Source organism: Gopherus flavomarginatus, chromosome 20 (assembly GCF_025201925.1).
Source record: "Gopherus flavomarginatus isolate rGopFla2 chromosome 20, rGopFla2.mat.asm, whole genome shotgun sequence".
Lineage (NCBI taxonomy): Eukaryota > Metazoa > Chordata > Testudines > Testudinidae > Gopherus > Gopherus flavomarginatus.
Window position 1 is genome coordinate 2,295,001 of NC_066636.1, and position 21,354 is coordinate 2,316,354.

At 61.7% G+C, this 21,354-nt stretch overlaps 2 long non-coding RNA genes across 2 annotated transcripts in view; one reads left to right on the plus strand and one right to left on the minus strand.

The window, feature by feature from the left end:
* LOC127038264 (uncharacterized) overlaps nucleotides 1-20,244 on the plus strand; it is a 20,630-nt gene extending 386 nt beyond the window's left edge. The window contains exons 2-3 of the long non-coding RNA XR_007770608.1: nucleotides 19,860-19,943; nucleotides 20,127-20,244. This is a non-coding gene — a long non-coding RNA (uncharacterized LOC127038264). The remainder of the gene's footprint in view (nucleotides 1-19,859; nucleotides 19,944-20,126) is intronic.
* On the minus strand, nucleotides 1,109-6,200 carry LOC127038265 (uncharacterized). The gene is made up of 3 exons (XR_007770609.1): nucleotides 6,170-6,200; nucleotides 5,950-6,007; nucleotides 1,109-1,295 (listed from the first exon to the last, which is right to left on the minus strand). It is a non-coding gene; the product is annotated as an uncharacterized LOC127038265 (long non-coding RNA).
* Nucleotides 20,245-21,354: the final 1,110 nt, after the last annotated feature.

The window sequence follows — 21,354 nt, forward strand, 5'->3', positions numbered from 1 at the left end:
ATTTAATTCTTTGATACTTTCTGAGATTCTCACAAATACCAGAGACTATTTCTATGGTTAACAAAGCCCAACCCTCGTGCCTCCGTTTCACCCTTTTTCTCGTAGGAACTTGGCCCTCTTCCTTCTGCCGATTGCACGCTCCTTGCTGGGCATGAAGGCAAAGGGAGCACCTGCCTCGCTAGAAGCCCCCTGGAGACTCCAGGTTGGGTGATGGAGGAAGGTAAGGTCGGGGGGTGGGGACGAGGGGGGGGAACAGTCTGCAAAGACGGAGGGGGGGGCTCTGCTGCTGCAGCTCTCTCCGTCTGCGGTGGTGGAAGGGAGCAAAACTGAGCTGTGTGGAGAGGGGATCCTAGACGGGAGCCAGGGTGGATTTGCCAGGAGGTGTGGTAGGGTGCAACGCGACGGATGGTTGTGTGTGGCCGACGGTTGTGTGTGGCCGATAAGCATCACAGGATAGCCTAGGTGCGCAGTGTGGTGCTAGACACCGAGACTCATGGGCTCGCTGCACCGAGATGCTGGTTTCTGGCTCATTCCAACCACCTGGAACCCACTAACCCCATGTCCTAGGACTGCAGAGGGGTTCCCGGGTCGCTCCACCTCAAACGGGCCCTCACGCCATGGGCAACCTGCTTATGCTGCACAATCTGCTCTGCCCGGCCTGTAGCTGGGCCACTCAGCACCCCTGTCCCGGCCCCAGAGCACCGCTCAGCTGGGCTCCAGAGAAAAGAGATCCCCTTCCCCGCCCGGTCGTTCATATCACATAATATAGACTAGTGATAGACGATATTTCAGTTTAGGTCGTGTATTACATATCCTGGCGTATAGTAATATCAGTTAGGGTTAAGCATTGTTAAATACAAACTGTAACATAAACCCATATTGTATATTAATGTAGTGTATGTTTAAGCATTGTTAAACCTAATATAACATAAAAACTCTTACTCAGTATTAACATAAGTATGTGTACGTATTGTTAAATTAAATGTAAAATATAATATAAAAACGTATACAGTATCTATACACTATATTTAATTTTATATTATAAATTTGTACAGATAAACAAGTCCTATATTACTGTAATTTATGTTTAAGGATAGTTAATATATAATATAATATAATATAATATAGACTATCTATATCCTATATTTCATTTTTGGTTTTATATTACAAATGTATTCTAACGGCTAAACATGCTCTATATTAATATACACTATGTTTAAGCATTGTTAATTAAATGTAAAAAATAATTAACAACTCACTCAATATTAAATTATGTTCCAGCGCTGTTCAATTAACTGTAAAACACAAAACCTCATGCTATCTATATACTGTATTTCATTTTATGTTACATATTCTTATAGATAAAATTCTATATTACTGTAAAGTGAGTTTAGGCATTGTTTAATAAATATAATATAATATAATGTAATATGTAGCTTAAACATCATAATCTCTGCATACTGAATCTATCTCAGTGTTAGAATAGAAAACATAAAATAAAATAAAATAGAGACACCATGTGATGTAAGATAGATTTTATGGGATGTTATTTCTATTTTATAGGCTAAGCTATCCCTCAGTGCATTTACACGCAGTCGTAACAATGCTTAACTATACTGGCCGTTAATGAAGATCATGTTTACAGGTTAGACTCTGTAATCCACCTAGTGCTTCTATAGTGTTTCTCATCAGCAGCTCTCAGACCACTTCACAGTCATCAAGGTATTTATGTTCTCAGCATTACAATGGGGCAGGGCTGTGCTATCACCCCACTGTACAGATGGGGAAACGGAGGCACGGAGGGGTTAAATGACTTGGCCAGAGTGTGACAAAGTGGGAAGTTTTACTCATATTTTGATGAAGCCCATGTGTGCCTCAGTTCTCCCCCACCCCCACTCCCCCAGTGACCTGGTGTAGGGGAGAAGATTACATTCACTCTTCGGGCACGCCAAGAGACACAGGTGTGTACGTGCCACCCAGCTGTATGAGAGGGGAGGGAACTGAACGGGTCCCTGAATAGACAGTCCAAGATCAGTCCACATCAATGGGGAATCGAAAGAGACAACGGCAAACTCACTTGCCAGGACAGGGCCACCCAGTGGGGGACAGATCTGCCTGCCGCTGTGTAAGGAGCAGAGCAGAGAGGGCAAGGGAGGCAGAGGGGTAGGCTTAGGAGGGAGTCTGGGAGCTGACTAAAGCAGGAAGTCATAATTCCCCTAATAAATAACTCTCATAACGTACAGCGCCTGGTGCAATAGGGGCCGGGGCCAGCACTGGGGCTGCTGGATTCTACCGTAATACCCCTAATAAATAGCACTCATAATGTATAGCTCCTGGCACGATGGGGTCCAGGGCCAATACTAGCACTGTTGGGGGCTACTGTAATACACCTAATAAATAGCACTCAGCAGGCACAGGAGCTAAACCTGACTGCCAGCTGCCCAGCTCTGACTCATGTCCCTCCTATGCTGTCACACCGGACGGCCTGACGGAAGCTGGGAGCAGTGACCAGGCTGCACCCCCAGCAGGGATGACATCACAGGGAGAACTGGGGGAGATTAATGTCCCCTAGGATACCCCCCAGTCACTGCGCCTGACAGCCCAGCCCTGCCGCTCACGCCCAGTCTGCAGCCCCCTGCTAACCCAGCCCTGGGCTCCCCACAGCCCAGAGTTCCCTGCCCAGTGAATCCCGGCCAGTGCTGGGTTTCTCAGCCTCACCCATCTGTGAGCATTTCCCCCAAATTTAGGTCTGAGATCCCTGGCTCTGGGAGGGAAGTAGAGTCTAGTGGTTAGAGCCGGGGGGGGTGGGGGGGCTGGGAGCCAGGACTCCTGGTTCTCTGATGATAATGATGTAGGTCCTATGGTTTCCCCCAAGTCCCATGAGGCCCTTCCCTTATCCCTGCCTCCACCAGAATCATCACCCCAAATCCTGAAATGCTCCCATGAGGGAAACCCGTCTCTCATCACCCCCCACGCAAGACCCCCTGCCTTCCAGAGGAAGAAGCAAGGGAAGAAAGGAGCAAAAGAGAGGACACAAGTGGAAAGGGGGAATGCGAGGGACCCCCACCACGGCTTACCTCGTCTTTCCAGTCACTGGCCATTCTGGAGGGGCAGACGGGACAGACGCATGGAAAGAAGGATGGGCTGGGCCCCTTCCCCCATGACTCAGACCTCACCTCCAATGTTTGGGGGGCAGATTTTGGGGGGGAGAAAGAGCGTGACTGCCTCTCTGGAAGGTTGGGGGGCGCAGCATGGATGGACAGATTGACGTGGAAGGAGATGGGGGGGAGGAAGGAGAAAGGAAGAACGGGGGGGGGGTGCCCTGCTAGAGTGTGAGGGAACGAAGCAGACAATGGAAAGGAGCGACGCAGACGGAGGAAAATGCCCAGAGCTGGGCACGGTGCCAGCTCCCTCACGCCCCCCCCAGGCTGTGGGCACCGCTGCCAACACCCTCCCCATCCTTCCTGGTGCCTCAGTTGTAATGGGGGAGCATGGGACTGTGGGGTCTGGGGGGGCTCCCTGGGTACAGACTATCCCATAATGAGTGATGCCCCCCCTCACACCCAGCCTGGGGGAGGGGCCATTCCGGGTGCAGGGACGCTGTGTCTGTCTGTCATGCCTCCCCCAGACAGTATGGGGGGGGGGCGCTGGCATGGCTGGGCGCATTGCCATGGCGACTGCTGCCATTGTCTGGCCAGCAGGTCGGTGCCCGCCTCCCCTCCCCCAGGCTGTAATGAATTCACATCACCGCATGCAGCAGACACCCCCCCTCGGCAAGCGCCCCACCAGAGACACTCCCCACCGGAGACACCCCCAGGCCTGGCAGACAAACACGATCAGCCTGAGAGCATCTGCCCCCCTCTAAACCAGTGAGAGCCCCCCCCACCTGGCAGCCCCCCTGAACAACCCCACTCCATTGCCCAGAGCCCCCAGCTACCCTGCCAAGTGCCCTAGCAGCCCCCTGCATAGAACAAGGTGGGGTGGAGGACATGGGGGGATGGGGAGACCCAGTCTAAACCACCCCCCCCACAGGGAAATGCCTCTCCTCGGGGGGGCCCTTCCCTTCCCCCATCAGGACTCCAGCTGCCACTCTCCACCCCTGGAGGTCAGTGGGGGAGGGGGGCTGGGGGCTGGGTTAAGAAGGGACAGTCGATGGAGGGGGCAGGGTCAATGGTGAGGGGGGGGTCCCCCAAGGGGGTGGGGCCAATGGAGGGAGAGGCTATGAGGGCTCAGCTTCATAAAGGGGAGGAGTCAATAAGAGCATCCCATAAGGGGGTGGGGCCTATTGGGGGTGGGGCCAATGGGAGGAGGGTCCTTAAGGATGGAGTCCAGAAAGGGGCGAGGCCAATGGTGTGGGGGGGGGGCTATGAGGACAGTTGATGACGGTTCTCCATGAGGGGAAGGGGGCTATGAGGAGTGGGGGTTCCTAAGGGTCCTGCTCAATGAGGGGCGGGGTCTATGGCAGGGTTCTATGGGACTAGGATTCCTAAGGGGGTGGAGTCAATGAGGGGAGGGGTCTATGGGGGCAGGGTCTAGGGACGTGTTCTATGAAGGGGAGGGGCCTATGGGAGTGGGGGTCCCTCAGAGGTGGAGTCAATGAGGGGAGGGGTCTATGTCTGTGTTCCATGACGGGGAGGGGGTAAGAGGGGGTGTCAGTGGGGGACCTTCCCCTCCCCCTCAGCCTGTCCTAGGGGGGAGCCCATCCCCCAATGGGCTCAGCCCCTCCCCCCTCCGTGCCACTCAGCGAAAGTGAAAGAGCCTGTCGGCTGCCAAGGGAACCTGGTTCCCTAGCAACGGCCTCCGGGTGCTTGGCAACGGGCCAGGCACCTCCCCGCATGCCCAGCAACCCTCCCCTTCCCCCCCGCCAGTGCCCCTCACTCCCGACCTGCAGCCCCCTGCTAGCCCAGCCCTAGGCTCCCCCCAGCCCTGCCAGCGCCCCTCACTCCTGACCCGCAGCCCCCCAGCTCTCCCAGCCCTCGTTCTGCCAGGGCCGAGCCAACGCACAGGCCTGGAGAAGGGGCGGCAGGGCTCAGGCATTCTTGGCTTCTCTCCTGATGCTAGAAGCTGGGATTGAGGGGGTGGGAGTGAGGTGGGATTGGGGGGGCAGGGACCCCTCAATCTTCAGACCCTTTCCACCCCCCGCAGCCAATGCCATCCTGTCTAGAGCGGCGTCCGGATCCGACCCTCGGGGGGAATTCCTGACAAGCTGATCCGTCGCGGACTAGCCCTGCAATGCAGCCCAATGCTGGTACAGCAGAGGGGTGCCAGGGCTGGGCTAGCAAGGGCTGCGGGTCAGGAGTGAGGGGCACCGGCAGAGCTGGCGAGGAGGCAGAGCTGGGCTAGCAGGGGGCTGCGGTTCGGGAGTGAGGGGCACTGGCAGAGCTGGGGGGTGGACCCAGGGCTGGGATGGCAGGGCGGCTGTAAGGGGCCCAGCAAGGTGTAAGGGGCCCAGGGAGCAGGTGCAGGGGTGGGCCAGGGAACCTAAAATCCTCCTGGCATCGGAAGGGTTAACCCCAAATTGTCCCACTCCCCAACTCTCCAGGCTGGGGGTGGGGTGCAACCAACCAGCCGCCATTTTGTATCCGGCGCCCAGAGCGAGCTGCCCCCCCACCGCGTCCGTCTGTCCAGCAAAGGCTCCTGTCCGCCCATCACACGCTCTCCCTGCTGTGATCCAGGGATCTGAACAAATGGGGGTCCCCCCTTACAGTCCTGCCAGTGCCCCTCAGTCCCAACTCGCAGCCCCCTTGGCTCCCCACTCCACAGCCCTGCCAGTGCCCCTCCATCCCGACCCGCACCCCACTGCTCCGCCGGTGCCCCCTATCCCGATCCGCAGCCCCCTACTAGCCCAGCCCTCAGCTCCCATCCACCGCTGTGCTGGTGCCCCTCACTCCCGACCCGCAGCCCCAGCTGAGCCAAAAAGGGGTGACGGAGGAGGGGGGAGATGCTCACCCTGAAATCTCCCCACGATGGGCCCGAGGGCTCCGGCTGGGTCCCGGGCGCGGCCGAGCTGCAGGGAAGAAAGGAAGGAGAAAAGGGGGTGAGAGGAGGAGTGGAAGGATGGCACGCGGGGGCCGTGGGGCTGGGCAGGGCTGCCAGGCGGTGCCCGGGGGGCGGGTGGGGAGGGAGGGTGACCGGGGGGGGTCCGGCTGGGGGGGACTGTCGGACCAACCTCAGTGCCAGGGATCCGGTCGGTGCCAGAGAAGGGGGGGGAGGAATGAAGGATTGTGGGTAACAAGAACAGAGCTGGGCTGGCATCCAAGGAGCAGCCGGCCCTGTGGTTAACTCTCTCCTCCCCCCCCCGGGGGCGGATCGGCAGCGCCCGGCTGGCCCCAGCCTCGAGCCCCCAGCCCCCCATGGCATTGGCCCCAGAGACCAGCGCGGGAGGGCAGTGGCGCCTAGTGGTTGGGGGGGGCAGGCTGGGAGCCAGGACTCCTGGCTTCTCTCCCCAGCTCGGGGAGGGGAGGGGAGTCTAGTGGTCACAACGGGAGGGCTGGGAGCCAGGACTCCTGGGTTCTCTCCCTGGATCTTTATTAGTTCTGCTCAGCAGGTTTTTGGCCGGGCTTGGCTCAGCAACTGCGGGTGGCTTCCCTGCTGGCCTGTGTCTTTCCGAATCCTGTGGGGTGGGGCTGTGGGACCTCCCACCCCCACTGCCCCAGGAAGTGTGGGGTTGGGCGGGGCTATGGGGGGGCGGGACTTACAAGGATACATTTTCCCTCCCAAAAGGAAAGTTGCTTGTCGCTAGGGTGACCAGATGTCCCAATTTTATAGGCACAGTCCCGACAGTGGGTTTTGGACAGTGTGTAGTTAACACAAAAGCCAAGTGTGTTGGGGTTAGACACAGATTGGCCCTGTGCAGATAAAGCACACACAAATGGTTGGGTTGATACATCTTTTGTGTGATACTACACAATCATTGTGTTGATGTGCCTGGGTGTCTATACAGTTGTGTGACACTACACAATCGTCATGTTGTAGTGCCTGCGTGTGTGACACCCCAAATGCATGGTGCTGATGTGCCTATGTATGTTTGTGTGGACACACTTGTGTGACATGTCACAGTCACTGTGTCATTATTCCAGTGTGTGCATGCACACCTGTGTGATACTACACAATCCTCTCAAAGTGCCTGTGTGTGTGGACACACAATCATTGTGCTAACACTCCTGTGTGTGGAGAAACTCATGCGACACTCCACAATCAAAGAGTTGTGTTAACAGTCAAGAGTGTTATACACAAATGTGTAATGCAGGTCACACTCACACTGCATTGTGTTTCACTGAGTTAAAACTGCCCTGTTCACAGAACTGGGTGAAACTGTTCCACCCTGTTAACACCATCCCATGAACGGGGTGAATTAACCTCAGGCCAGGGGTCTAGACTCTAGTGGTTAGAGTGGGGGGCTGGGAGGCAGGACTCCTGGGTTCTCTCCCTGGCTCTGGGAGGGGAATGGGAGAGCAGGGGGGCTGGGAGGGAGCCAGAACTGGGGTGGGGGGTGCCCAGGGCCAGGGACGCCCGGGGGGGGCAAGAGGGGCAATTTGCCCCAGGCCCCGGGCTCCGCAGGGGCCCCCACCAGAGTTTTTCAGGGCCCCTGGAGTGGGGTCCTTCACTCACTTGGGGGCCCCAGAAAACACTTGCGAGGCCGGGCCCCAGAGCTTCTTCTGCTCCCGGTCTTCGCTGGCGGGGGAGTCCTTCCGCTCCGGGGCAGAAGGACCCCCCCCATCGCATTACCGCCGAAGCGGGACCTGCTGCCGAAGTGCAACCCGGTCTTCGGCGGTAATTCGGCGGCGGGGGGCCCTTCCCTTCAGGGACCAGCCGCCCAAGTGCCCCGAAGACCCGCGGCGGGGGCCCCCCGCCACCAAATTACCGCCGAAGAGCGGGCTGCACTTCGGTGGTGGGTCCCAGAACGGAAGGGCCCCCCGCCGCCGAACAGGGCCGGCTCTAGACATTTCGCCGCGCGGGGGGCCCCCTGCCGCTTGCCGGTCCCACGGCTCCGGTGGGTCTCCCGCAGGCATGGCTGCAGAGGGTCCGCTGGTCCCGCGGCTCCGGTGGGTCTCCCGCAGGCATGGCTGCGGAGGGTCCGCTGGTCCCGCGGCTCCGGTGGGTCTCCCGCAGGCACGGCTGCGGATGCTCCACCAGAGCCGCGGGACCAGCGGACCCTCTGCAGGGACGCCTGCGGGAGGTGCACCGGAGCCGCCTGCCGCCGATGGCCCCAGGCCCCTGGAATCCTCTGGGTGGCCCTGCTGGGCAAGCAGGGGCCTGAGTCGGGACTGAGGGGCACTGACAGAGCTGGGGGGTGGGAGCAGGGCCTGGACCAGGAAGGGTTAATGGGGCGGGGGGGCAGGCTCTGGGCTGTGCTAGGCCCCGTTGCCATGGCAGCAGACTGTCTTGCTGGCTCTCCCTGACCCCTGAAGGGGGGCTGTTGGGGGTCCCGTAGGGAGCAGGGTGTGCACACAGATGGCCCACACCGCCGTGCAATGCACAGACACACGTTGCGCCTCGCACAGACCCCTCACACCACAGTGAGACGCAGAGCAACACAATGACACAGCCATACACAATAGCACCCAGAGAGAGACCCCACAACTCCATGACACCCACCGAGAGCAACACACTGACACACAGCCACCTGGCCACGCAGAGACACAGCATCACAGGGGGGCACAGGCCGAGAAAAGATACACAACGTAGCACGGAGATTGGGACACAACAACACTGGGCTACCACAAAGTATTGAGAAACAGAGACACAACAACAGAGAGCGAGCATGTGTGCACACCACACAGTCATACACGTACAAAGCAGGCCCATACAAGCAGACAGACTCACAGTCACACACACAGCAGGTACAATGACACACCAAGGCCAAAAAAACAGTCAGAACCAACAATGCGTGTGTGCGTATACACACCTACGCAGAGCAGGGCCCGTCCCCTCCAGCAGGGGGCAGCAGGGACACACACACACACACACACACACACACACACACACACACATATATCAGGGGTGCAACTTGACCCTCCCAGGCTCTGCCACAAGAAATAATCTGGACTGTTTGTGGGTCCAGGGCCTTTCCCCGCTACGGGGCATCATCCCCAATCTAGCCCCAGAGCGGGGGAACTGGCTGTCTTAAAGCAGATAGGACAGACTCCTAGCCCCCCACTGCTCTAACCACTAGGAACCGCTGCCCTCCAAGAGCCAGGGATAGAACCCAGCAGTCTGGGCTCCCAGCACCCCCCCTCGCTCTAACCACTAGGCCCCGCTCCCCTCTAAGTGCTAGGGAAAGAACCCAGAAGTCCAGGCTCCCAGCCTCCCTGCTCTAACCACTAGGCACCACTCCCCTCCCGGAGCCAGGGAAAGAACCCCGAAGTCCGGGCTCCCTGCTCTAGCCAGTGTGGGTGGGGGGCATTTCTTAAAGCAACAGCTGCTGACTAATGACACCTGAAGGAGTCCCCAGCACATCCTGAAAGGACACAGGGTGTGGGGAGACACTGGGGACCCAGGTCTGAGGGAGGGAGGTCTGGCTGTCTGGAATAGCCACTAATATGGCTGGATCCTGGAATGACCCCCCATCATATCCCCTCCAATTCCTCAAAGAACACCCCCCAAAAGAATAGGTGTGCCTGGCCCTTTAAATCACCCCATTGGCCTTGAACTTTTAACCCTTTCGTGTGGGGGGAGTTGAGGCCTTACCAGCTGGTCATCCCAGCAAGGAGCTCCTCCATTACCCCCCCCATCTTTCCTTCTTCTCCTCCTCCATCTCCACCCCTGTCCCTTCCATCCTTTCTTCTGCCCCCCTCCCCCACTTCTTGTCATCCCTCTCAGCCTCCTTCAACCTCTCCAGCTCCCGGGCCAGCTCCTTCCCTGGTCAATGGGGTAGGGGAACAGATCTGAGTGGGGGCAGGGAAGTGGGGGCTGGAGAGGCTGGTGCCCCACCCCAGAGGTGGCTGCATCTCAGCGGCAGACAAGGAGGCCCTGTATAACCAGGCCCAGTGCCCTACCCTAGAGGTGGCTGCATCTCAGGGCTGGGCAAGGGGTCCCTGTCTAACCAGCCCATGGCCCACGCCATAGGGGCCTTATGTGCATGGAATGGCAACACTGCCGAAAACACCTGCTCAGTGTCATGCAACACTAACACAACTCTGTGCCTGTACCACAACCAGACAGCAGCACAGTCGCTCAACACCACAACTGTGCTCACGTGACCACATCCAGCCAGGGCTAACAACCCCCTGTGTGTAATGAGAATACACCCACAGCCCACACCACTGCTGTGACACAATGGCAAAACCAGTGCACAGCACAGGTATCACCCTGCCACCGGAGCTGTGCAGCAACGCAACCATTGTGTTGCAGTTACAACACAATGGAGCAGCACTGCCATCCTGTGACCACACAAACACAGAGCAGGGCCTGTCTTCTCCAGCAGGGGGCAGCAGGGACACACACACACACACACACACACACACACACACACAGAGCACAAGGCCTGTCCCCTTCACCAGGGGGCAGTAGGGACTCACTCACACACACACACAAACACACACACAGAGCAGGGCCCGTCCCGTCCAACAGGGGGCAGAAGGACACACACACACACACACACACACACACACACACACACACAGAGAGAACAGGGCCCATCCCATCTACCAGGGGGCAGCAGGGACACACACACACAGAGTAGGGCCCGTCCCCTCCACCAGGGGGCAGAAGGACACACACCTATACACACACACACACAGAACAGGGCCCATCCCCTCTACCAGAGGGCAGCAGGGACACACACACACACACACACAGAGAACAGGGCCCGTCCCCTTCACCAGGGGGCAGCAGGGACACACACACACACACAGAGAACAGGGCCCGTCCCCTTCACCAGGGGGCAGCAGGGACACACACACACACACAGAGAACAGGGCCCGTCCCCTTCACCAGGGGGCAGTAGGGACTCACTCACACACACACACAAACACACACACAGAACAGGCCCGTCCCCTCCACCAGGGGGCAGCAGGGACACACACACACACACACAGAGAGAGAACAGGGCCCGTCCCCTTCACCAGGGGGCAGCAGGGACACACACACACACACACACACAGAGTAGGGCCCGTCCCCTCCACCAGGGGGCAGAAGGACACACACACACACACACACACAAAGAGAACAGGGCCCGTCCCCTCTACCAGGGGGCAGCAGGGACACACACACACACACACACACACAGAACAGGGCCCGTCCCCTTCACCGGGGGCAGCAGGGACACACACACACACACACAGAGAACAGGCCCGTCCCCTCCACTAGGGGGCAGAAGGACACACACACACACACACACACACACACAGAACAGGGCCCATCCCCTCTACCAGGGGGCAGCAGGGACACACACCCACACACACACCTGCCAGCTCAGCACAGACACTCCCAAATCTCCCAGCCAACCCCCTCCCAAATCCAGCTCACTTCCCCAGGCCAAGTCACCCCCACTCCAGCCCCCTAGGGTCAAAGGTCACAGAACCAGCTGGATCAACCAGAGCGTTCAAGTAGAAAATAACACTCCCACCCCCACCCCCACCACCAGCTCTGCCGGTGCCCCTCACTCCCGACCCGCAGCCCCCTGATAGCCCAGCCCTGAGCCTCCCCCCCCACCAGCTCTGCTGGTGCCCCTCACTCCCGACCTGCAGCCCCCTGATAGCCCAGCCCTGAGCCTCCCCCCCCACCAGCTCTGCCGGCGCCCCTCACTCCCGACCCGCAGCCCCCTGATAGCCCAGCCCTCGGCTCCCCCCACCCCCAGCTCTGCCGGCGCCCCTCACTCCCGACCCGCAGCCCCCTGATAGCCCAGCCCTGAGCTTCCCCCCCCCGCCCAGCTCTGCCGGTGCCCCTCACTCCCGACCCGCAGCCCCCTGATAGCCCAGCCCTGAGCTTCCCCCCCCACCACCAGCTCCGCCGGTGCCCCTCACTCCCGACCCGCAGCCCCCTGATAGCCCAGCCCTGGGCTCCCCCCACCCCCAGCTCTGCCGGTGCCCCTCACTCCCGACCCGCAGCCCCCTGATAGCCCAGCTCTGAGCCTCCCCCCCCCACCAGCTCTGCCGGTGCCCCTCACTCCCGACCCGCAGCCCCCTGATAGCCCAGCCCTGGGCTCCCCCCACCCCCAGCTCTGCCGGTGCCCCTCACTCCCAATCCACAGCCCCCCGCCAGCCCAGCCCTGGGCTTCCCCCACCACCGGCTCTGCCGGTGCCCCTCACTCCTGACCCGCAGCCCCGATAGCCCAGCCCTGAGCTTCCCCCCCACCACCAGCTCTGCCGGTGCCCTTCACTCCTGACCCGCAGCCCCCTGATAGCCCAGCCCTGAGCTTCCCCCCCACCACCAGCTCTGCTGGTGCCCCTCACTCCCGACCCGCAGCCCCCTGCCAGCCCAGCCCTGAGCTTCCCCCCCACCCAGCTCTGCTGGTGCCCCTCACTCCCGACCCGCAGCCCCCTGATAGCCCAGCCCTGAGCTTCCCCCCCACCACCAGCTCTGCTGGTGCCCCTCACTCCTGACCCGCAGCCCCCTGATAGCCCAGCCCTGAGCCTCCCCCCCCCACCAGCTCTGCTGGTGCCCCTCACTCCTGACCCGCAGCCCCCTGATAGCCCAGCCCTGAGCCTCCCCCCCACCACCAGCTCTGCTGGTGCCCCTCACTCCCGACCTGCAGCCCCCTGCCAGCCCAGCCCTGGGCTCCCCCCACCCCCAGCTCTGCCGGTGCCCCTCACTCCCAATCCACAGCCCCCCGCCAGCCCAGCCCTGGGCTTCCCCCACCACCAGCTCTGCCGGTGCCCCTCACTCCCGACCCGCAGCCCCCTGATAGCCCAGCCCTGGGCTCCCCCCACCCCCAGCTCTGCCGGTGCCCCTCACTCCCGACCCGCAGCCCCCTGATAGCCCAGCCCTGAGCTTCCCCCCCCGCCCAGCTCTGCCGGTGCCCCTCACTCCCGACCCGCAGCCCCCTGATAGCCCAGCCCTGGGCTCCCCCCACCCCCAGCTCTGCCGGTGCCCCTCACTCCCGACCCGCAGCCCCCTGATAGCCCAGCCCTGGGCTCCCCCCACCCCCAGCTCTGCCGGCGCCCCTCACTCCCGACCCGCAGCCCCCTGATAGCCCAGCCCTGAGCTTCCCCCCCCGCCCAGCTCTGCCGGTGCCCCTCACTCCCGACCCGCAGCCCCCTGATAGCCCAGCCCTGAGCTTCCCCCCCCACCACCAGCTCTGCCGGTGCCCCTCACTCCCGACCCGCAGCCCCCTGATAGCCCAGCCCTGGGCTCCCCCCACCCCCAGCTCTGCCGGTGCCCCTCACTCCCGACCCGCAGCCCCCTGATAGCCCAGCTCTGAGCCTCCCCCCCCCACCAGCTCTGCCGGTGCCCCTCACTCCCGACCCGCAGCCCCCTGATAGCCCAGCCCTGGGCTCCCCCCACCCCCAGCTCTGCCGGTGCCCCTCACTCCCGACCCGCAGCCCCCTGATAGCCCAGCCCTGAGCTTCCCCCCCACCACCAGCTCTGCCGGTGCCCCTCACTCCCGACCCGCAGCCCCCTGAGAGCCCAGCCCTGGGCTCCCCCCCACCCCCAGCTCTGCCGGTGCCCCTCACTCCTGACCCGCAGCCCCCTGATAGCCCAGCCCTGGGCTCCCCCCACCCCCAGCTCTGCCGGTGCCCCTCACTCCCAATCCACAGCCCCCCGCCAGCCCAGCCCTGGGCTTCCCCCACCACCGGCTCTGCCGGTGCCCCTCACTCCTGACCCGCAGCCCCGATAGCCCAGCCCTGAGCTTCCCCCCCAACCACCAGCTCTGCCGGTGCCCCTCACTCCTGACCCGCAGCCCCCTGAGAGCCCAGCCCTGAGCTTCCCCCCCACCACCAGCTCTGCTGGTGCCCCTCACTCCCGACCCGCAGCCCCCTGCCAGCCCAGCCCTGAGCTTCCCCCCCACCCAGCTCTGCTGGTGCCCCTCACTCCCGACCCGCAGCCCCCTGATAGCCCAGCCCTGAGCTTCCCCCCCACCACCAGCTCTGCTGGTGCCCCTCACTCCTGACCCGCAGCCCCCTGATAGCCCAGCCCTGAGCCTCCCCCCCCCACCAGCTCTGCTGGTGCCCCTCACTCCTGACCCGCAGCCCCCTGATAGCCCAGCCCTGAGCCTCCCCCCCACCACCAGCTCTGCTGGTGCCCCTCACTCCCGACCTGCAGCCCCCTGCCAGCCCAGCCCTGGGCTCCCCCCACCCCCAGCTCTGCCGGTGCCCCTCACTCCCAATCCACAGCCCCCCGCCAGCCCAGCCCTGGGCTTCCCCCACCACCAGCTCTGCCGGTGCCCCTCACTCCTGACCCGCAGCCCCGATAGCCCAGCCCTGAGCTTCCCCCCCACCACCAGCTCTGCCGGTGCCCCTCACTCCCGACCTGCAGCCCCCTGATAGCCCAGCCCTGAGCTTCCCCCCCGCCCAGCTCTGCCGGTGCCCCTCACTCCCGACCTGCAGCCCCCTGATAGCCCAGCCCTGAGCCTCCCCCCCCCAGCAGCTCTGCTGGTGCCCCTCACTCCCGACCTGCAGCCCCCTGCCAGCCCAGCCCTGGGCTCCCCCCACCCCCAGCTCTGCCGGTGCCCCTCACTCCCGATCCACAGCCCCCCGCCAGCCCAGCCCTGGGCTTCCCCCACCACCAGCTCTGCCGGTGCCCCTCACTCCTGACCCGCAGCCCCGATAGCCCAGCGCTGAGCTTCCCCCCCACCACCAGCTCTGCCGGTGCCCCTCACTCCCGACCCGCAGCCCCCTGATAGCCCAGCCCGGAGCTTCCCCCCCGCCCAGCTCTGCCGGTGCCCCTCACTCCCGACCCGCAGCCCCCTGATAGCCCAGCCCTGAGCTTCCCCCCCGCCCAGCTCTGCCGGTGCCCCTCACTCCCGACCCGCAGCCCCCTGATAGCCCAGCCCTGGGCTTCCCCCACCACCAGCTCTGCCGGTGCCCCTCACTCCCGACCTGCAGCCCCCTGATAGCCCAGCCCTGAGCTTCCCCCACCACCAGCTCTGCTGGTGCCCCTCACTCCCGACCCGCAGCCCCCTGATAGCCCAGCCCTGAGCTTGCCCCACCACCAGCTCTGCAGGTGCCCCTCACACCGAACCCAGGTTCTATCCATGCGAAGAGAGGCCAGAAATGGGGCTGGAGTGGGGGCAGTAGAGGGAGTTTAAGCTGGGGGGGGCAGGGTAGAGAGTCACGAGGGGTGGGGGGGGGCTGCTGAGAGCCCCCCTTCTTGATGCCCTTCATTCCTGACATGCCACCCTCGCTCCTTCGCCCCCCTCCCACAGCTCCCTCCCAGGTCCCAGAAGGTCACGTTTCTAAGAGGCTTCTGGCTCTGACCCAGACAATGAAAGTGAAGGGGGGAGGTGAAGTCTGAGATGGTGAGATTGTGTGTGTGCGACTGTCACTGGGTGTCTGTCACTATATGTAACTGTGTGGGTGTTACTGTGACATCAGTGTGTGCGACTGTCACTGTGAGTGTGTGACTGTCACAGTATGTAACTGTATGTGTGTGATTGTGAACATCAGTGTGTGTGACTGTGAGCATGTGACTGGCAGTCATGCAGTGCGATTGTGTCTAACTTGTGAGCATGTGAAACTGTCATCATATGCAACTCTGTGTGTGTAGTTGTGAACAGCATTGTGTGCGACTGTGAGCATGTGATTGTGAAGTGTTGCATGCAGTTGTGTCTAACAGTGAGTGTGCATAATTGTCACTGCAAGGGTGTACAATTGTCATTGTCAGGGTGTGTGACTGCCACTGTATGTAAATGTGTGTGTGGTTGTGAATACCCCTGTGTGCAACTGTCACTGTGTGTGACTGAGTTGGTGTGATTGGGGCAGTCCATGTGTGCGACTGTCACTGCATGACTGTATGTCTGGTTGTGACTGTTCATGGGTGCAACTGTCACTGTGTGCAAGTGAATGTGTGTGACTGCAAACATCTGATTGTCCGACTGTCACTATTTGAAACTGTGAGTCTGATTGTGCAAGTGTTTAACTGTGATTGTGTAACCTGAACACTCAGAGTGACTGTGTATGTGTGTGCACGGGCCCCTCCACAAATGCACTTGTTTGATCACCCACTCACACAGATGGAAGTACACACTCCATCTGCAGACACACAAACACTCTACACACATACACACAGAGCCACATGCACACTCCCCCCCTCTCTCTCTCAAACATACACCCCAGGACTCACCCCCTTCAGCAGGGCAGGCAGGAAGACACACACACACACACACACACACACACACACACACACACACACACGACAGCTCAGTGTGCATGCACATATATACACACTGTGTGTGTGAATGTTTCTGCGGCTATCTGTAATAGGAATGTGGCAGTTATATGAACCCAGGAGTCCTGGCTCCCAGCCCTCCCCCTCCCCGGCTCTAACCCACCAGACCCTCCTCCTCTCCCAGACACTATGATTTATGCACAGGCGACAGTGCTGGGAGCGACCCCTGCCCCTGCCCGTGACCTCTGACCTCGTCTGGCTTCACAGACAGTCTGCACCTGGGACTTGCTCCCCCTTGACCCCTTAATACCCCCCCACCAGCCGCTGCCAGACGTTAACCCTGCGAGCGCCACGGCCCTGCACAGTCTGCATCTGACCTGGCTCTGGGAGGGGAATGGGCTCCAATGGGCGGTGGGGGCTGGGAGCTAGGACTTCTGGGTTCTCTCCCCAGGTCTGGAATGGGGGGGGTCTCTGATTCCCTCTCTGATCACCTTCCCCCACAGAAACTCCCCACGACCCCCTCCCCAAATCCCTGGCGGGATCTCCCAGGCGCCGGCTCAGATCTAGGGGGGCTGAGCGCAGGAATGTGGGGGAAGGGCTGCTCAATTCAGCAGGGCCGCCCGGAGGGGGGGCAAGTGGGGCAATTTGCCCCAGGCCCCGAGCCCCACAGGGGGCCCCATGAGAATATAGTATTCTATAGTATTTCAACTTTTTTGTACGGAAGGGGCCCCCAAAATTGCTTTGTCCCCTGAATCCTCTGGGTGGCCCTGCAATTCAAGGAAAGTGGAACCTGCCCCCCTAAACAGAGCCCCAGGCTCCCCCCCCAAAGGGAAGCCCCTCCTCATCCTTTCCTTGACCTTACCCACCCTCCCCGGAATGTCCCGGCTCTGGGAAGTTCAAGTCAAAATCATTAACCCTTGTGTGAGGAAACAGAGCCCCTCACTCCCGACCTGCAGCCCCTGCTAGCCCAGCCCTGGGTGTGCCCCCCAGCTCTGCCGCTGCCCCTCACTCCCGACCTGCAGCCCCCTGCTAGCCCAGCCCTGGGTGTGCCCCCCAGCTCTGCCGGTGCCCCTCACTCCCGACCTGCAGCCCCTGCTAGCCCAGCCCTGGGTGTGCCCCCCAGCTCTGCCGGTGCCCCTCACTCCTGACCTGCAGCCCCTGCTAGCCCAGCACTGGGTGTGCCCCCCAGCTCTGCCGCTGCCCCTCACTCCCGACCTGCAGCCCCCTGCTAGCCCAGCCCTGGGTGTGCCCCCCAGCTCTGCCGGTGCCCCTCACTCCCGACCTGCAGCCCCTGCTAGCCCAGCACTGGGTGTGCCCCCCAGCTCTGCCGCTGCCCCTCACTCCCGACCTGCAGCCCCCTGCTAGCCCAGCCCTGGGTGTGCCCCCCAGCTCTGCCGCTGCCCCTCACTCCCGACCTGCAGCCCCCTGCTAGCCCAGCCCTGGGTGTGCCCCCCAGCTCTGCCGGTGCCCCTCACTCCCGACCCGCAGCCCTTCCTGGCTGGTTACACAAAGTCATGGGGAGCCAAGGATCTCCCCTCCCCCTCTTTGTAACTGCAGCGTGGTGCATCTTGGGAGGAATAAATTATATTGCCAAGGGATAGGCAGAAATCAGGCGGGGGGGGGGCTGTTACATACACTTCCTAAAATACACCCTCCCCCCCACATATATTCTGTGCTGACCCCTTTTCCTGTCCTCAGCAATATTCATTATACAAGAATATCCAGCCAGCCTCAGGAGGAAAAGCCAGCAGGCCTCATCACCTCCCACCGGCCTCTGAGTGCTCTAACCACTAGACACCACTCCTCTCCCAGAGCTAGGAAGAGAACCCAGGAGTCCTGGCTCCCAGTTCCACCTGCTCTAACCACTAGATACCAGTCCCTTCCTGGACTCCCCTCACCCCATTCTCCAGTGGGTGAGCTGGACCCCAGTGTGTCTATCTTTCGGGGGGGACTCTCTGCTCCACCATCTGCTTCCTACAGTGGCATCTCACCTCCTCCCCCACTCTCCACCTTCATCTGGCCTTGGGGTCCCGCCCCACTTGGGATGGATCAGCCCAGGCACAGGGATCTGCCCACCATTTCTCCCCCCCCCAACAGAGATTCTTCAGCATTAGATCAGAGCTAGACCCCCCTCAAACTCTCCCCCAGCTCAGTGTCTCCCTTTCCAGACCCACCTCCCCGACAAACGCAGCCCCACAAGATCAGAGAGACCTCAAAGCTTCCCCATCCACAGCTCAGTGCCAATCTGAGGGGTCTCCCTCCATCGACCCCCCAACTTACAGAGACCTTGATATACTCCTTACGCAGCTCCGTGCCATTCTGGGGGGTCCCCCTCCACCAACCCCTCCCCCACGATCAGAGAGACCCCCCATAACCTCCCACCCGCAGCTCAGTGCCGATCTGAGGGGTCCCCTCTGGATCCCCCTGACCCCCATGTTCAGTGCCAATCTGGGGGCTATCCCCTTCCCCCCAAATTCACAGAACCCCCCATAATCTCCCACTCCACAGCTCAGGTCCAGTCTGGGGGGGTGGTCTTTACCCCGAGATTGACGAGAAGCCCCCTTAGCCCCGGCCACACAGCTCAGTGCCAAGCGGGGGGGTCTCCTCTGGCCCCCTTCCCCCACCGAACCGAGCCCCCCCGCCCCCTAAACCCATCCACCTACCTGCTCCTAGCGCCGGCGGCGCCGCGACGCGTAAATTGGGGGTGGGGGGACGCGGTGCGCGCCCGGGGGCGCCCCCCTCCCCACCCCATGGAGATGAACAAAGAACTCAGGGCGGGGGGGGGAGGCTGCCGTCCCTCCGTCCGTCTGTCTGCCCCCCCCGTCCGCTCCGGCTGTGCTGGGGGGCTGGGATCCCCCCATCCAACCCCCCCCACCCGCATCCTCCGGCTCCTCTGCGCGAACTTGACCAGCTCAGCCGCCGCCGCTGCGCCCGGCTCCCCCCCGGCCGCGGCGCCTCCAAGGGGCCCAGCTGGGGGAAGCCGGCGGGGGGGGGCGCTGCAGGCTGCACCTGGGGGGGAGGGGCCCCCTGAGCCCCGATCCCCCCCTCCCGGCTGTGTCTGCGCCCCCCAGCAGGAGAGGAAAAGGCAGGAGCCGCTGCGTCTCCGTCCTCCCCCCCCCCCCCGCTGGCGCGCTGGGCTGGGGAGCGGGGGGGGGAGCTGGGCGGGGGGGGGAGCGGGGGAATGTGGCAGGTTGCTGGTCGGAGCCTGGAGAAAGAGCGAAAGATGCAGAGATGGAGAGAGGAGGGAGGGAGCGGGGGGGGGCGCTCCGGAGCTACAAGGGGAGCTGTGGGGGGGGTGGAGAGATGCAGGGGGCGCGGGGGATAGATCCCGTGTCCGGGGATGGATGGGTAGAGACCGGAATATCCAAGGGGAGGGATGGAGAAAGCTCCGGGTGTGGATGGACAGACAGAAATACACAGAAGGAAGGAAGGATGGAGGGAGAGAGGTGGAGAGAGACAGGGATAGAGAGAGATGGATAGAAAGATACACCCAGAAATAGATAGATTGATAGATAGATAGAGGGGGTCTATGGGGATAGATAGATAGATAGATGAGGTGGATGGGGATAGATAGATAGATAGATAGATAGATAGATAGATAGAGGGGGTCTATGGGGATAGATAGATAGATAGATAGATAGATAGATAGATAGATAGATAGATAGATAGAGGGGGTCTATGGGGATAGATAGATAGATAGATAGATAGATAGATAGATAGATAGAGGGGGGCATGGGGGTGTCTGGGGCAGACTGACAGAAGGATGGATAGAGCAGTTAGGTGTATGGGGATAGATAGATAGATAGAGGGGGTCTATGGGGATAGATAGATAGATAGATAGATAGATAGATAGATAGATAGATAGATAGAGGGGGTCTATGGGGATGGATGGATAGATAGATAGATAGATAGATAGAGGGGGACTATGGGGATGGATAGATAGATAGAGGGGGGCATGGGGGGTGTCTAGGGCAGACTGACAGAAGGATGGATAGAGGAATTAGGTGTATGGGGATAGATGGACAGACAGACTGACAGGGCGTATGAGGGGAGGGGGGTGTCATCTGCAAACCCCGAAGTGTCTGTTGAGCCGCAGGGAGAAACAGTCTCCGGCTGTGTCTCTGTCCTTCCCTGGGGCTGGCTGGGGGGGGGGGGGAGCAGTATCCATGCTACCCCCCCCTCCTTCAACCACGCACTCCCCCCTCCCAGCCCCTGCCTTCAACTCACCTGCCGGGACCCGAGCCCCATCTGCATCCCCCAGCCAAGGAGGGCGCCCTCCGCACAGCATGCTGGGAGAGGCTCTTTGGGGGTGCTGGTGACATCATCGGCAGGGGGGGGGCTGGGAGAGAGCCAGGGATTCTGAGTCCCGGAAGCAAAAAGCGACAGATTCCCCGCCCTGGAGTTCAGGATTTCCGTAGTCAGTGCCCACCACCCAGGCCGCTGCTGCCCCCGTGCCCGCCGTCCCCTGCCTGGGGCTGGATCAGAGCCAGTGCCTCCCAGAGGGGAAAGGCCCCGCGCCCCAGTCCCTGTCCTGGGGCCGCCCCTCCCCAGAGGGGAAAGGCCCGGTGCCCCATTCCCTGCCCCCAGAGCCAGCCAGTCCCTGCCCTGGGGCCGCCCCTCCCCAGAGGGGAAAGGCCTGGTGCCCCATTCCCTGCCCCCAGAGCCAGCCAGTCCCTGCCCTGGGGCCGGAGCCCCCCAGAGGGGAAAGGCCCGGTGCCCCATTCCCTGCCCCCAGAGCCAGCCAGTCCCTGCCCTGGGGCCGCCCCTCCCCAGAGGGGAAAGGCCTGGTGCCCCATTCCCTGCCCCCAGAGCCAGCCAGTCCCTGCCCTGGGGCCGCCCCTCCCCAGAGGGGAAAGGCCTGGTGCCCCATTCCCTGCCCCCAGAGCCAGCCAGTCCCTGCCCTGGGGCCGCCCCTCCCCAGAGGGGAAAGGCCCGGTGCCCCATTCCCTGCCCCCAGAGCCAGCCAGTCCCTGCCCTGGGGCCGGAGCCCCCCAGAGGGGAAAGGCCCGGTGCCCCATTCCCTGTCCCCAGAGCCAGCAAGTCCCTGCCCTGGGGCCGGAGCCCCCCCCCCTCCGAGGGGAAAGG